Source organism: Ranitomeya variabilis, chromosome 6 (genome assembly GCF_051348905.1).
Source record: "Ranitomeya variabilis isolate aRanVar5 chromosome 6, aRanVar5.hap1, whole genome shotgun sequence".
Taxonomy (NCBI): Eukaryota; Metazoa; Chordata; class Amphibia; order Anura; family Dendrobatidae; genus Ranitomeya; species Ranitomeya variabilis.
Genome location: NC_135237.1, coordinates 270179228 through 270196956, shown reverse-complemented (window position 1 = coordinate 270196956; position 17729 = coordinate 270179228).

The window sequence follows — 17729 nt, the reverse complement described above, 5'->3', positions numbered from 1 at the left end:
GGACGAAATCACCTACACCCGGCACTTTGGGGAAAAGGGGTGGTTTGCTTTGAACGTCCATAAGAAAAAGCCCACGACACCCCCAACCAAGGTGCCCGCAAAACAGCCCCCGGTGGTGAAGACACCCTCCTGTGACCGCTCCACCGTCACCACAAAGACCATGGTGGTTACTCCAACTTGCACCGTGGTAAAGACCACAACCTGCACTGTTACTACCACCGCCGCTGTAGTGGCCGGGAGCTTGGCCGCAGTGGTAACTAGTGCCCCAGCTGGCGTTGAAACCAAAACGGTGGCCACCCAGACCCCTGTCTGGGAGAAGGAGGCCGCCTCCTGCTCAGCCAGAAACTGAGTAAGCAAGAATGCTTCATCACTTGTATATAGTTAACTGTCCGTCTTTCTATGTGTCTTCTTGCTGCTACAACCCGACTTGGGTTAACTCTTAAAGGGATCCCTTAGTTTACCCGGGATCCCTATTTTTGCCTTTTTGCTTTTGTTTCTCGTTCATCATTGTTGAAAAGAACTGCTGGATCATGAACACTGCATGATTACAAACTTATTGTAAATAGTTTGCACCTTCTTAAAGGTGCCCTCCTACTGGTTTTACAAAGAAAAGGACTTTTTGCGAAGAAACTGTTCTTGGAAACAGCACCGGAGTCCTTGCTGTATACGAACTTGCAGCTTGAGAAGTTGCACTAACTCCGAGAGACTTGGTCCCTTCTTAAAGGGGACGTTCACCAATAGCACTTAAAGTCGAATAATGCTTACATGTCAAAGTTATATGTAGAAAGCTAGTTAAATTGTAAGAAATGCTTAATAATGTGTTAAGAGAATGGGGACAGGAAGTGAACCCGTACAGGGTTAGTCGGTGAGTCCTCCTAGGAGCCATACAGAGATGGCTCAGTGATCTTGAACTGAGAGAAGGTTGATAAGTTCTATACTGTGTATAGTAGCAGAAAGGCAGTAGGCCCGGGCGAGAAGGGGCGTCCTGCAACAGAGCGAGAGGCAGTAGGCCTGGGCAGATAGACAGGCGGTCCTGCAGATGTAAAGGTGGAAAATGAAGAAAAGTTGATTAGCCTTATAGTGTTTTATAAGAAGGTCTTTAGTGGATTCAGTGTGTACATCCTTAAAGGCAACGTTAAATTATTGTTCAGAAATTGCACTAAGTAGAATACCCGGTTGGGTAAGAGAAGTTATTTGTAGTATGTTATTTAAAATATTTAACCATGTTTGTAATGTTCAAGTGTCCTCACCTCCCATAAAGGGAAGCATTGTTAAAGTTTACTTGTTATTGCATTTCAAAATTGTATGTCTTTTTGCTGACATGTATTGTTGTTTTCTTCCCAGTCCAGGAGAACTGGATTTAACCGGGGGGGGGAGTGCAGCGCCCCAGAGTCCTGGTCGTTGCAGTACTGATGCTCCGCCGCTAAGGGGGGCTATGGTACGTCTGATGGCACTGAAGGAGTTCACCTGACCAGGTATCACAGACACCAATACACTTCACAGTCTGGCCTCCAGGGGGAGCTAAGGGTGCTATGTATTAGGCCACTCCTCACAATCTGGTAAAACTGGGGGTTAGATAGGAAGTTAGTCAGAAGCTGACTGGGTTGGAACCAGGCAACATCCTGTGGCAGAGGGTGTTGCAGGGGAAGATTCAGGGGGGTCCCTGTCAGGGGTGGGATCCTGACAGAGGCCTAGCGAACAGAAAGAACGTTACGGGACCGCGCTGATTGTCACAGCTGACACCCGGCACTTTAACCCCCAGAAAACTGCAATCAAACATGATCACAGCTTTCCGGAGCTAGCAGACGAGAGGTCCCGATCGCTGCCATGGAGACCCAATGTCGTCATGATGACATCCGGGTCTCCAGACCTGAGAGACTTCCTGTCATGCGCAGTGATGACCAGGAAGTCTCTCAGGTTAGTGTATAGAAGCTGTGCGCTGACAGCTTCTATAGTATGCAGATCTGTATGTGTAACACCCCAGGTAACCGGTTGTTACAGTGCCATTGCTTTCCTTTCGGGGTGGGTGATGCCATGCTTGGAAGCGGGGAAGGATCCCTTTAACAGCTAACCAGTACATGCAACACTGTTCTGCCTCCAGGCCAGAAGGGGGAGCTCGAGACTCGGATTCAGGGGAACTTCCGTATACAGGTCCTTCTCAAAAGGGGTGGGATCCTGACAGAGGCCTAGCGAACAGAAAGAACGTTACGGGACCGCGCCTGCACTTCATCGCGGCGGTACCCCAAGAAAGGACAAGAAGCGAGGTTTATTGTGCTGAGTGAGAAACGAGATCAACACAACAAGGAGAAATACCAGTAGGAGTCGTGCTGTAAGACGAGGCAACATCCTACTGAGGCGCGTAGCCGGTGGCCGGAAACGCCGAGGAAGTATTGAGCTCCAGGCCTTACTTCAAACCTACGGCAGGACAGTCAGTTATAGGCGGGCTGTCTCACTCAAATCACCTAAGAAGACATAGGGGGCAACATTTGGAGAGGGGCGACTCTAGGGTCCCGGAAGAGCTCCGAGCCTACCCGTCATACGGGTGCTTCCTAGCCATATCATCTGGGGGGACGAAGAAGAACATCATAATCGAGTTGTGAGGGAACTTCAGAAACAGACACAACAGTTGTGAGGACTCTCCCGTAAGCACAGCAGGGAAGGACCACAACACACAAGCGCTAGAAGGTAGGCACAGATTTCCACCTGCAAAGGGAACTCTGGAGGTGCCATCGACCGGCCAGACTCAGGTAGCCCGGTTAACCGTATTCCGGACTGAGGATCCTGAAGCCTTCAGTAAAGAGGTAAAGAGACTGCAACCTGGTGTCCTCGTTATTCACCGTGACCTGCACCACACCACAACATCATCAGCCTCTCCACCTTCATTGGACGCCCCTCAGCAGGGTCACGGACCGGGCCTAGCCACCGTGACAACCCTAGAACCGAGACACAGAGGCCCGGTACCGGGTGCCCCTCGGCCCTGTGGCAGTGGGGGCGCTCCACCTCCAAATGTAGCATCACTCTCCCTGAGAGGAAAGCAATACCACTGCGATGACCAGGACCCTGGGGCGCCGCATATACATAACATAATAAAAACAAGTACAATAATCTTAAACAATACAAGTCACAACTGGTACAGGAGGTGAGAGGACCCTGCCCCCGGGGGCTCACAATCTACAAGATTTTAAAATCAAAGCATCAAAAAAACAGACACACAGAAATAAAATCAGAATCCAGAGAAAATAAGTCTACAGAAATGAAGCAAAGCTAAGTTGTTCGTTTAGTCCATTAGGAACCAGTGTATCCAGGATCGTAATCCACCTACACTCCCTTTGAGGGAGATATTTCCTTCACATAGTAGTATCGATGAGGTGTGGTCATGACTTTCGCACCGTTCTTCCAAGCTCCACCCATGACAGCATTCCCTTCTCCTCTTGCAAGCCACATGATGCTGTAATGGCGGCGATTTCTCAGTGCAACAATTTCTCAGCTAAACACAGTCTTTGAAGCGCACAAGACCCAGTTTAATGGGTCGGTCCATCCTGTTCATGATGCCAAAATGGAGGGCCCGCTAGGGCTATGGAAAACTCAGTACCGGGTCGGCACAGTTCTTAAAGGGCTGGTCACAGTGTCACCCCACCCGATCCGTGGCCCTGGGCATCCAGTTAAAGGGGATGAATGGAAATGGAAATAAAGTCTAATGTAGTAACGTTCGTGACGCCACCTGTGTTACTCGGCCAGGGATGACCGACACTGCTTAAAGGGATCCGCTGGGGCCAATGGTAATGCAGCTTAGATGGTTTTGCTCCCCACAGGTGGAGTGGAGGCCCCAGGGCTACCAGGACAGTCTATGAGGGGTTGTAGATGTTGGGGTGCAAGAAATAATTGGAGGACACAGGATTTGCAGTCTCTTTACCTTTTAATTGCCAGTGCAGTCCGGGCACCGGTTACAGGTGATCTTTGAAATCCGGTCAGCCTGGAAGCAGTTCAGAATCCCCCTAGCCAGGTGGGGTTGGAAGAATTCCTTTCTGTGCTGAATTCTGGGTTCTTGATGCATTAGCTTTACTCAAGTCCCTCTCTCAATCTGTCCCTCAGGTGGAACACTACCCGCATGGCTGGCAGCTTGAGCCTTTTTACAGATGTCCCTCTCTCATGGTGACTCCAGGCTCTAATCTGCTGCTGTGCCTTCGGCTGTCAGTTGTGGCCAGGAGACCTGCAATCTCCTGCCCTCCGGTTTCTGCTGTAGGGCATACAGTTCCCACACAACCTCAGACTCCGGTGTCCAGTTTCTTGAGCTCAATCCTGGGAGAGAGCATAATCGCAGCTCCACTCCCAGTTTCTCTCCCACTTGCTCCTTCTCCCTTCACTGTCTCACACAGACTGACTTCTAACTCCTCCTCCAGACCAGAACTTATAGGGAAGCTACCCTGAAATCGGGTCTAGAGCTCCCCCTTCTGGCCTGGAGTCAGGAAAGTGTTGTATGCTAATGTTACCTGCCAAGGGCATTCCTTCTCGCTTCCAGGCATGGCATCACCCTCCCCGGGAGGCAGGCAATACCACTGTGACAACCAGATTCCTGGGGTGTCACAATTGCACAGCGATTAAACCTCCTTACATTGGCATGCCAGGGCCGGAATGTCACTCTCCACAAGGAGAACCTTACCCCTTGCAGGGGAGACTAATTAATTTACATTCATTAGTCAGCATAAGCTATAGTTATTGGTAGGTACAAAACAACAGAACGGAGTATACAAGTCCCAATACGCATTTTATTTAAAAATTGTATAATTTTATTTATATTATCAAAATATATAATTCAAACTGAGTAATCAAATATAAATACAATACATATAAATAACAGGATTAGTGGAGGAGGAAACACTATAATAGTGGCGGAGCGGATGACAACACCTATCACATCATATCACAAGGACTGCTATTGTGGGAGCCATAGTATGAAAAAAAAAAAAAAAAAAAAAAAAAAAAGTTGCAACAGTGCGGGTTATATCACTAGCTAAAGTGCCATAGTGCCTACAGGACTCATCACCTCATATCATATAAAGCAGCTTACCCATTAGGTCTGAGATGTCTCACCACGCTCCACACACCACCCCCTTGACGCACGTTTCGCGGTCGCTTTCTCAAAAAGGGGTTTTGAGAAAGCGACCGCGAAACGTGCGTCAAGGGGGTGGTGTGTGGAGCGTGGTGAGACATCTCAGACCTAATGGGTAAGCTGCTTTATATGATATGAGGTGATGAGTCCTGTAGGCACTATGGCACTTTAGCTAGTGATATAACCTGCACTGTTGCAACTTTTTTTTTTTTTTTTCATACTATGGCTCCCACAATAGCAGTCCTTGTGATATGATGTGATAGGTGTTGTCATCCGCTCCGCCACTATTATAGTGTTTCCTCCTCCACTAATCCTGTTATTTATATGTATTGTATTTATATTTGATTACTCAGTTTGAATTATATATTTTGATAATATAAATAAAATTATACAATTTTTAAATAAAATGCGTATTGGGACTTGTATACTCCGTTCTGTTGTTTTGTATTTATTGGGGAGTTTCCTAGACTGTCCTATTGTTTCGGACAGAAATATTGGGAGAGATATAACAATCCTTGTCTCTCGGCCACGCATATGTATTAATTTTTGTGAGTTTTGTATTGAGTTATTGGTAGGTACAGTGCTGAGTGCTGACCTATCAATTTATATTTTGAAGGGTGCGTTGCTAATTGTATATTAACCCCTTTCTGGCATTGGATGTACTATTCCTTCCATGTGACCTGGGACTTAATTCCCATGTACGGAATAGTACATCCTAGGCGATCAGCCGTGCTCATGGGGGGAGCACGGCTGATCGCGGCCCGGTGTCAGCTGATTGTCACAGCTGACACCCGGCACTTTAACCCCCAGAAAACTGCAATCAAACATGATCACAGCTTTCCGGAGCTAGCAGACGAGAGGTCCCGATCGCTGCCATGGAGACCCAATGTCGTCATGATGACATCCGGGTCTCCAGACCTGAGAGACTTCCTGTCATGCGCAGTGATGACCAGGAAGTCTCTCAGGTTAGTGTATAGAAGCTGTGCGCTGACAGCTTCTATAGTATGCAGATCTGTATGTGTAACACCCCAGGTAACCGGTTGTTACAGTGCCATTGCTTTCCTTTCGGGGTGGGTGATGCCATGCTTGGAAGCGGGGAAGGATCCCTTTAACAGCTAACCAGTACATGCAACACTGTTCTGCCTCCAGGCCAGAAGGGGGAGCTCGAGACTCGGATTCAGGGGAACTTCCGTATACAGGTCCTTCTCAAAAAATTAGCATATAGTGTTAAATTTCATTATTTACCATAATGTAATGATTACAATTAAACTTTCATATATTATAGATTCATTATCCACCAACTGAAATTTGTCAGGTCTTTTATTGTTTTAATACTGATGATTTTGGCATACAACTCCTGATAACCCAAAAAACCTGTCTCAATAAATTAGCATATCAAGAAAAGGTCCTCTAAACGACCTATTACCCTAATCTTCTGAATCAACTAATTAACTCTAAACACATGCAAAAGATACCTGAGGCTTTTAAAAACTCCCTGCCTGGTTCATTACTCAAAACCCCCATCATGGGTAAGACTAGCGACCTGACAGATGTCAAGAAGGCCATCATTGACACCCTCAAGCAAGAGGGTAAGACCCAAAAAGAAATTTCTCAACAAATAGGCTGTTCCCAGAGTGCTGTATCAAGGCACCTCAATGGTAAGTCTGTTGGAAGGAAACAATGTGGCAGAAAACGCTGTACAACGAGAAGAGGTGACCGGACCCTGAGGAAGATTGTGGAGAAGGACCGATTCCAGACCTTGGGGAACCTGAGGATGCAGTGGACTGAGTCTGGTGTGGAAACATCCAGAGCCACCGTTCACAGGCGTGTGCAGGAAATGGGCTACAGGTGCCGCATTCCCCAGGTAAAGCCACTTTTGAACCATAAACAGCGGCAGAAGCGCCTGACCTGGGCTACAGAGAAGCAGCACTGGACTGTTGCTAAGTGGTCCCAAGTACTTTTTTCTGATGAAAGCAAATTTTGCATGTCATTCGGAAATCAAGGTGCCAGAGTCTGGAGGAAGACTGGGGAGAAGGAAATGCCAAAATGCCTGAAGTCCAGTGTCAAGTACCCACAGTCAGTGATGGTGTGGGGTGCCATGTCAGCTGCTGGTGTTGGTCCACTGTGTTTCATCAAGGGCAGGGTCAATGCAGCTAGCTATCAGGAGATTTTGGAGCACTTCATGCTTCCATCGGCTGAAATGCTTTATGGAGATGAAGATTTCATTTTTCAGCACGACCTGGCACCTGCTCACAGTGCCAAAACCACTGGTAAATGGTTTACTGACCATGGTATTACTGTGCTCAATTGGCCTGCCAACTCTCCTGACCTGAACCCCATAGAGAATCTGTGGGATATTGTGAAGAGAAAGTTGAGAGACGCAAGACCCAACACTCTGGATGAGCTTAAGGCCGCTATTGAAGCATCCTGGGCCTCCATAACATCTCAGCAGTGTCACAGGCTGATTGCCTCCATGCCACGCCGCATTAAAGCAGTCATTTCTGCCAAAGGATTCCCGACCAAGTATTGAGTGCATAACTGAACATTATTATTTGATGTTTTTTTTGTTTGTTATTAAAAAACACTTTTATTTGATTGGACGGGTGAAATATGCTAATTTATTGAGACAGGTTTTTTGGGTTATCAGGAGTTGTATGCCAAAATCATCAGTATTAAAACAATAAAAGACCTGACAAATTTCAGTTGGTGGATAATGAATCTATAATATATGAAAGTTTAATTGTAATCATTACATTATGGTAAATAATGAAATTTAACACTATATGCTAATTTTTTGAGAAGGACCTGTAGAAACCAGTAGCGGATGACCGAGACCGAGGTTGTGGGGTTAACTATATGCCCCACAGCAGACGCCGGCAGACAGGAGATTGCAGGTCACCTGCCCACCATTAACACCCAAAGGCACAGCAGCACATAGAGCCCAGAGTAATACTGAGAGACATCTGTAAAAAGGCCCGCGCTGCCTGTCCTACTAAAGGGGACACAGAGAAAGTGAGGACCTTGTGTGAGGCCTAAGGCAGCAAGGGACTACAACACAGCGCAGAGAGGAAGTTTACCAACCCCACCTGGCTAGGGAGATTCCTGAATCGCTTCTATGCCGGCCGGACCACACCAGCACCTGTGATCCGTACCCTGGACTGTGGCTGCCTTACACCAGTAAAAAGGTAAAGAGACTGCAACTTTGTGTCCTCTGATTCTTTCTACACCATCTACCACCTGTCCCTACTACACTGGGAGCCCTGGGGACTAGGCTTCACCTGTGGGAAGCCAATACATGCCTGATACAGTACCATCATTCCCAGTGGACCCCTTTAAGCACCGTCGGTCATCCCTGACTGAATACCACAGGTGGCGTCACGAACAAACTTTATAAACTTTATTTCCCATTTACTTCAACCCCTTTTATTGCTCACCCAGGGCCACGGACTGCCACCATGACACATCCCTTTAAGAACCAGCCCAGTACAGAGTACCCCACGGTCCTAGTGGGTGCTCCACATGCTATACAAGCAATCAGCCTGCACAAAATGATTGTTCCATAGTGAGACAAAGTGCAAAAGTAAGAATGAATTAAAAAAAAATAATAATTGTAAAAATATATTTTTTTAAATAATAAAAAATAATAATAAAAAAATTAATATTCCATCAATAAATAAATATTTGAATAAAAAAATCTAAACAATAAAAGTACACATATTTAGTTTCACCATGTCCATAACGACCCGACCTATAAAACTGTTCCACTAGTTAACCTCTTTAGTGAACACCATTAAAAAAAAACAAGGCAAAAAAACATTGCTTTATCATCATACCGCCGAACAAAAAGTGGAATAACAAACGATCAAAAAGACGGATATAAATAAACTTGGTACCATTGAAAACGTCATCTTGTCCTGCAAAAAAGAACCCGCCATATAGCTCCATCACCAGAAAAAAAGTTATAGCTCTCAGAATAAAACGATGCGAAATAATTATTTTTTATATAAAATAGTTTTTATTGTATAAAAGCGCCAAAACATGAAAAAAATAAAATTAAGTATCGCTGTCATCGTACTAACCAAAGAATAAAACTGTGTTATCAATTTTACCACACCCGGAACAGCATAAACGTCCTCCCCTCAAAAGAAATTCATGAATTGCTGTTTTTTGTTCATTTTGCCTCAGAAAAATCAGAATAAAGAGAGACAAAAAATTATCATGTGCCCGAAAATGACACCAATGAAAACATCAACTCGTCCCGCAAAAAATAAGACCTCACATGACTCTGTGGGCCAAAATATGGAAAAATTATAGTTCTCAAAATGTGGTGATGCAAAAACTATTTTTTGCAATAAAAACCATCTTTTACTGTGTGACAGCTGGCAAACATAAAAACCTGCTTTAAAAACCCACTACAAATAGTAAATCTAACCCCCATTTATCACCCCCTAAGGGAAAAATAATAAAATTCAAAAATATATTTATTTCCATTTTCTCATTAGGGTTAGGGTTCGGGCTAAAGTTAGGATTACGGTTTCGGTTGGGATTAGAAATAGGGTTGGGATAAGGGATAGGGGTATGTTAGGGATAGGTTTGTGGTTAGGGTCATGGTTAGGGTTGAGATTAGGGTTAGGGATGTGTTGGGGTTAGGGTTGGAGTTAGAATTGGGGGATTTCTGCAGTTTAGGCACATAAGGGGCTCTCCAAAAGCAACATGACATCAGATTTCAATTCCAGCCATTTTTGCGTTGAAAAAGTCAAATGGCGCTCCTTCCCTTCCAAGCTCTGCCATGCGCCCAAACAGTGGTTCCCCCCCACATATGGGGTATCAGCATACTCAGGACAAATTGCACAATAACTTTTGTGGTCCAATTTCTCCTGTTACTCCTGGGAAAATAAAAAAATTTGGATATGAAGTAATTTTTTGTTTGTGAAAAAAGTTAAATGTTTATTTTTTTAAAAACATTCCAAAAATTCCTGTGAAGCACCAGAAGGGTTAATAAACTTCTTGAATGTGGTTTTGCGCACCTTGAGGGGTGCAGTTTTTAGAATGGTGTCACTTTTGGGTATTTTCTATCATATAGACCCCTCAAAGTGACTTCAAATGTGATGTGGTCCTTAAAAAATAATGGTGTTGTAAAAATGAGAAATCGTTGGTCAACTTTTAACCCGTATAACTCCTTAAGAAAAAAAAATTTGGTTCCAAAATTGTGCTGATGTAAAGTAGACATGTGGGAAATGTTACTTATTAAGTATTTTGTGTGACATATCTGTGTGATTTAAGGGCATGAAAACTCAAAGTTGGAAAATTGCGAAATTTTCAAAATGTTTGCCAAATTTCCATTTTTTTCACAAATAAACGCAAGTCATGTCAAAGAAATTTTAGAACTATCATGAATTACAATATGTCACGAGAAAACATTGTCAGAATCACCAAGATCCGTTGAAGCATTCCAGAGTTATAACCTCATAAAGGGTCAGTGGTCAGAATTGTAAAAATTGGCCTGGTCATTAACATGCAAACCACACCTGGAGTTAAAGGGGTTAATGGTTGGACCTATATTTGTATATATGTATCCAAGGACATTTTTGGATGATATACCAGTTTTTGGGGGGTGCACCCCATACGGCCGTTGTGTCGCGTGTCCAAATGTGGATAGATGTGATGCATTCACCAATTCAAGTGGCACAAGGGATTATACTATCAGGAAGCGCATTACTTGCAACTCTAGATATATTATCTACTATGCCACATGTCCTTGTGGACTAATTTACATTGGGATGACAACTAGGCAATTTAAAGTGAGAGTTTTGGGGATTGAGGCGGCCGCCACCAAAAAGGATGTGTCTCTACTTAAAACAATCCCAAGGCATTTTAATATCTTGCATCATAGTGATAGTTCCCTTTTTAGGGTGCGTGGTATTGACATGCTCAATGTCAATATCCGTGTTGGGAACCTTTTCAAATGTCTAGGTCAATTAGAGACACGGTGGATCTGGTCTCTCAACACCGTACATCCATTGGGCTTAAATGAGAACATCAGTTATGCCCCTTTTCTTTAGTTACCACACTGCTGTATATGGTCTGCCTTTCCGCGTCATGTGTGTTTTTATCTTGTTTTTAACCTCTTCTTTTGTTGTTATCTAGGATTTCCATTACTGGTGTAATGAATTGGGTGTTCTTCATTTGGAATTCGGCAAGATTATGAAACATGGAAATTGAAGCATATGGATTGTCGTCGTATATGTTAATACACTATAATTTGATATAAAGGTTTTGTTTGGGGTGTTCCCCGGTGCTGCTGAGATGATATATATTTGTATACTTTCACATTTATTGAGTTCTTGCAATTAATTGTTTATAAGTAGTGTTGAGCATTCCGATACCGCAAGTATCGGGTATCGGCCGATACTTGCGGTATCGGAATTCCGATACCGGTATTCCGATACTTGCCGCGTATCGGATACCGGAATCGGAAGTTCCAAGATTCAAAATTCAGAAATTCAGCCAATGAGAATGATTCCAAGTGTGGGCACATCCTGTTTAGCATGGAGGGCATGAAACTACTGGCAAGGCTGTGATTGGCTGCTGAAATGATGTCATGATGCAGTTTAAAAGTCGCTGGCGCCATTTTCCGATCACTCTGCTGTGAATTCAGTTAGTGACAGGACGCTGTTTGCTGACTGAGGGACAGTTTAGAGATAGCGATTTGCTTCTTTGTGCTTTCCAAAGGCTAATTTAGCAACCGCTGTGTTCACCTACTATTCACCTTGCTTTTGCCTTGTAGCGCTGTTTTCACAGCGATCTGCAAGGTCTGTGTGTGTGTGTGTGTGTGAGTGCAGCCCACTCTCTAGTCTGAGTGCAGCCACATAGGCCATCCATAGCTGGTTGTATTCAGTTCAGGGAGGGTGGTTCATTGCCTCATACTGTTCTTTTTTTTTTTTTTTTTTCAAGTAGTGTAGTCTGCTGCTAATTTATTCAAAAAAATCCTATTAGTGTCTTTCCACCCGTCTCCAGCTAATTTGTGGAAAAACACTACATAGGATAAAGTAGAGGAGGCTTTTTGGGCCTTGCAGCGCCGTTTACGGCTGTCTGCACGGTCTCCGTGTGACTGCAGCTCGCCCTGTAGTCTGTGAGCAGCCGTAGCCTGGTTGTCTGCAGCTCAGGGTTGTTCACTGCGTCATACCGCCAAATCAATTTTAATTTTTTTTCAAGTAGTGTAGTCTGCTGCTAATTAATTTAAAAAAATCCTATTAGTGTCTTTCCACCCGTCTGCAGCTAATTTGTGGAAAAACACTACATAGGATAAAGTAGAGGAGGGTTTTTGGGCCTTGCAGCGCCGTTTACGGCTGTCTGCACGGTCTCCGTGTGACTGCAGCTCGCCCTGTAGTCTGTGAGCAGCCGTAGCCTGGTTGTCTGCAGCTCAGGGTTGTTCACTGCGTCATACCGCCAAATCAATTTTAATTTTTTTTCAAGTAGTGTAGTCTGCTGCTAATTAATTTAAAAAAATCCTATTAGTGTCTTTCCACCCGTCTCCAGCTAATTTGTGGAAAAACACTACATAGGATAAAGTAGAGGAGGGTTTTTGGGCCTTGCAGCGCCGTTTACGGCTGTCTGCACGGTCTCCGTGTGACTGCAGCTCGCCCTGTAGTCTGTGAGCAGCCGTAGCCTGGTTGTCTGCAGCTCAGGGTTGTTCACTGCGTCATACCGCCAAATCAATTTTAATTTTTTTTCAAGTAGTGTAGTCTGCTGCTAATTAATTTAAAAAAATCCTATTAGTGTCTTTCCACCCGTCTCCAGCTAATTTGTGGAAAAACACTACATAGGATAAAGTAGAGGAGGGTTTTTGGGCCTTGCAGCGCCGTTTACGGCTGTCTGCACGGTCTCTGTGTGACTGCAGCTCTATCTGTTGTCAGTTCAGCCCCCAAAAAAGAAATAAATAATAAAGTTCACCAAACACACCAGTTACACCACTTTACATTTGTGTAGGCCACATTAGCTCATATTAAAGTCTAGTCCACACTTTAGAAAATTAGTGTTTCTTATACCTGTTAGGAGGAGTTGCTCAGGAATAAGCACACAAAGCCGTTAGTACTTTTCTGCTTATCTTTATCAGTCAACCAAGATGAAGAAGGCAGTGAGTAAGGCACGTGGGCGTGGGCGCGGAGCAGGGAGGGGACGTGGGGATTCTGTGCCTGCTGCGGGCACCGGTGACTCATCAGCACCCACTTTCACCAGGCAACAGTCGTTCATGCGCAGCTTTGTGTCAGAGCGCCGTACACCGCTGCTGCGTGAAGACCAAATTGAAGCCGTTGTCGGATGGATGGCAGCTAATGCATCAACTTCCATTAGTGCCACATCCTCTCAGACACAGAGCACTGGAGAGCAGCCATCTGTCTCTTCACCACCTGCCAAATTGCCCAGGCAGACAGAGAGCCCAGGACAGGAGCCGTCTCTACTTCTGTTCTCTGAATCTCTTGGCTTGGAAACAGGGGGCCAGCCAAGCAGCATTGGAGAAATGGAAGAAGAGGCAGGGTGCAGTGATGCCCAACAGCTTTTTCTGTCTTCCTCTGAAGAGGCGGGTGGGCCAGTGGCTCCGGTCACCACATCGCAGGCCGCATCAGCTGATGATGACACTCAGGTGCCACTTACTGGTGCGTGCTCTGCTGCTGAGACTACCCAGGAGGAGCAGTTGGGGGCAGAGGGTAGTGTAGATGATGAGGTCCTCGACCCATCTTGGCGTGAGGGACAGGAAGGTGGTGGGAGCAGCTCTGAGGAAGAGATTCCCCGTACGGCCCAAAGAGGGAGAGGGAGGGGGAAGACTGCGGATCCTGCAGCCTCCGCTTTGGCACCCGTTAGGAGCATGTCTCTTCCAAAAGCCAAAAAGGGCGCTCCCAAGACTTGCAGTGCCTGGTCCATTTTTGACACAGTTGCAGATGACATTTGCTATGTCAGATGCAACGTGTGTCATCAAAAAGTCAAAAGAGGTCGAAATGTCAGCAGCCTCAATACCTCCAACATGTGGAAACATGTGCGCACCAGGCACCCGGCGTTGTTAGAAAAACACACTGAAGAGGTAGGCCAACCAACAGCGGCAGCTACCACCTCTTCAGCTCGTGTTGCCTCTTCCTCTAGCTCACACGCAGCTGGTTCGGCTTCCTCCCAGGATCGCCGTGGAAGAACCTCTGGCCCTGTTGTCCAGAGACCCGCTGTAATTCCACCCGCAGCACCACTTTCCCAGTCATCCACACACTCCCAGCCCAGTCTACAGCCATCGGTAGTACAGGCATGGGAGAAAAGGCGGCCTTTCTCGTCAAACCACCCACGAGCACAGGCTCTGACTGCAGGCATTGCCAAACTTCTGTCACTGGAAATGCTGTCATTCAGGCTGGTGGAGACTGACAGCTTCCGTGACTTGATGTCATTGGCAGTCCCACAGTACAATGTGCCCAGCCGCTTTTACTTCAGCAGGCAAGCCGTCCCTGCCCTGCACAAGCATGTGGAGGGACACATAAAACACGCGCTACTGAACGCCGTCAGTAGCAAGGTCCACCTCACCACCGATGCGTGGACCAGTCAACATGGACAGGGGCGATACCTTTCCCTCACTGCCCATTGGGTTAATGTCATTGAGCCGGGTACAGACCGTGCGAGTGGCGCAGGACGTGTCCTGCCCACTCCAAGGATTGCAGGAATCCATTCTGTACGCATTGACTCCTCCTCTTACACCAGTTCCTCAGAATCATCGCTGCAGGAGCCGTCACAGTCCACCTCCACATGGACCCGTGATGAACGTGTACCTGTTACGACCGACATGAGCACAGCCGTGGCCAAACGTCAACAGGCCGTGTTGAAATTAATTTTTTTGGGGAATCGTAGCCACACAGCGCAGGAGCTCTGGAATGCCATCAAGCAGGAGAGCGATGTGTGGTTTGTGCCAGCGAATCTCCAGCCAGGCATGGTAGTGTGTGATAATGGCCGAAATCTGGTGGCAGCTCTTGGCCTCGGCAACCTCACTCACATCCCATGTCTGGCACATGTGCTCAATTTGGTCGTGCAGAGCTTTTTGAGGGACTATCTGGATCTTGATGCACTGCTGCACAAGGTCCGCCTAGAGTGTGCTCACTTGCGGCGTTCCAGCACGGCAAAAGCGCGCATTGCGGCTCTGCAGCGCCGACACCGCCTGCCGGAACATCGCATCATATGTGACCTACCTACCAGGTGGAATTCCACGTTACATATGTTGGAGCGGTTGTGTGAGCAGCAGCAAGCTGTAATGGAGTACCAGCTGCTTCAGGCGCAAAGAAGTCGCACTCAGCGCCGTACAGACTTCACAACCACAGAGTGGGCCACTATGAATGACGTCTGCCAGGTTTTGCGTCCCTTTGATTATTCCACGCGGATGGCGAGTGCAGATGATGCACTAGTCAGCATGACTGTCCCCCTTATCTGCCTGCTTGAAAAATCACTGCAAGCGCTAAGGGATGATGTTGTGGAAGAGGTGGAGGATGAGGATTCACCATTTCCATCATCTTCTGGACAGTCAGCGCCACGTGGTTCCTCACAAACGCTTAGGCAGGGGACAGTTTGTGAGGAGGATGAGGAGGAGTCAATGGAGGAGGAAGACGTCCGTCCAGAGGAGGGAGTTACCGAATTGTCCAGTACTCAGTGTGTACAGCGAGGGTGGGGTGATGACGAGCGGGCAGAGATCACGCCTCCAGCAGGGGACAGCGTTTCTTGGGCAGTTGGCAGTCTGCAGCACATGGTGGATTACATGCTGCAGTGCCTGAGAAACGACCGCCGCATCGCCCACATTCTCAACATGTCTGATTATTGGGTGTTCACCCTCCTCGATCCTCGCTACCGGGACAACGTAGAAAGCCTCATCACACCGTTGAACCGTGAGCGAAAAATGCGGGAGTACCAAGACACACTGGTCAATTCCATCATCTTCTCCATTCCAACTGAGAGAAGTGCTGCTAGTGCATTCCAAAGCAGCTCAGTGCGTCCAGGCAGTGGTGGAGGCTCTGCACAAAGAGGGAGCAGAAGCAGTGCCTCTGCCCAAGGCAAGACCAGTATGGCCCAACTGTGGCACAGTTTTCTGTGCCCCCCACAAAAGTCTACACCATCACAGACGGCTCCAGTCAGCAGGAGGCAACGGTTCCGTCAGATGGTGACAGACTACATGTCTTGCCCTCTTGCTGTACTCCCAGACGGCTCTTCCCCTTTCAAGTTTTGGGTCTCAAAGCTGGATACATGGCCAGAGCTAAGCCAGTATGCATTGGAGGTGCTGTCTTGCCCTGCGGCCAGTGTATTATCGGAACGTGTCTTTAGTGCTGCAGGTGGTGTACTAACTGACCGTCGCATGCGACTATCCTCCGATAACGTTGACCGGCTTACTTTCCTGAAAATGAACAAGGCCTGGATCTCGCAGGAATTTGCCACTCCTCCTCCTGATTAAATAATTAGGTCACTGTATACGTTATCCAGGTCTCCTGTTGTGTTCATCTTTCTACCACCTGAACTTAAATTCCTGTGCTCCAACACCGCCAGTTGAGGCTCAGAAGTGCCGTCTGCACAGTCAAAACATACGACCCAGTGTTATTGGGTTTCAGTAACGTCAGCTGATCCCCAGCTGTGTAGCCGGCAATGTGTCATGCGACCGCCACGCTGACACAACAACTGAAATGTAAGGGAATCTGTCCCCCCCCCCCAAGGCGTTTGTTACTGAAAGAGCCACCTTGTGCAGCAGTAATGCTGCACAAGGAAAAGGTAGCTATTTTTGTTTAGCTCCTTGCACACGCAGAACTTAACACTTATAAAATGTGTCCCCTGCAACCGTAAAACCGTCCCGGAGGTGGGACTTTCCTTCGTAATGTGACGCAGCACAGCCGTCATTCCTACCCCCCCGGCGCCGCGCACCGGCTCCTCAGCGTTGTTTTATTCCATCCCGGAGCCTGCGCTGTTATGTTATCCCGTGGCCAGGCACACTTAGCGCTGCCCGTCTTCTGGCATCATTTGGTGTCAGGATGGCTGCGCCTGTGCGGCCGCGCTGGCAGAGAGCCCGCCTCGCAGTGTCTTCTGATTTAATCCCACTGGGGGCCTGGGATCCATGGACATGCGCAGTGCATATCTGAACCTCCACCTCTCACTCATTTCCCTATGGCTTCTTCAGACTGTTCGGTGTCAGCTGGTCCCTAATAGCATGCCACGGCCGTGACACCGCACAGTCTTAAGAAGCCGTAGGGAGGGGAGTGAGAGGCGAGGATATGCACTGCGCATGGCCATGGATCCCAGGCCCCCAGTGGGATTAAATCAGAAGACACTGCGAGGCGGGCTCTCTGCCAGCGCGGCCGCACAGGCGCAGCCAGCCTGACACCAAATGATGTCAGAAGATGGGCAGCGCTAAGTGTGCCTGGCCACGGGATAACATAACAGCGCAGGCTCCGGGACGGAATAAAACAACGCTGAGGAGCCGGTGCGCGGCGCCGGGGGGGTAGGAATGACGGCTGTGCTGCGTCACATTACGAAGGAAAGTCCCACCTCCGGGACGGTTTTACGGTTGCAGGGGACACATTTTATAAGTGTTTAGTTCTGCGTGTGCAAGGAGCATGATGAA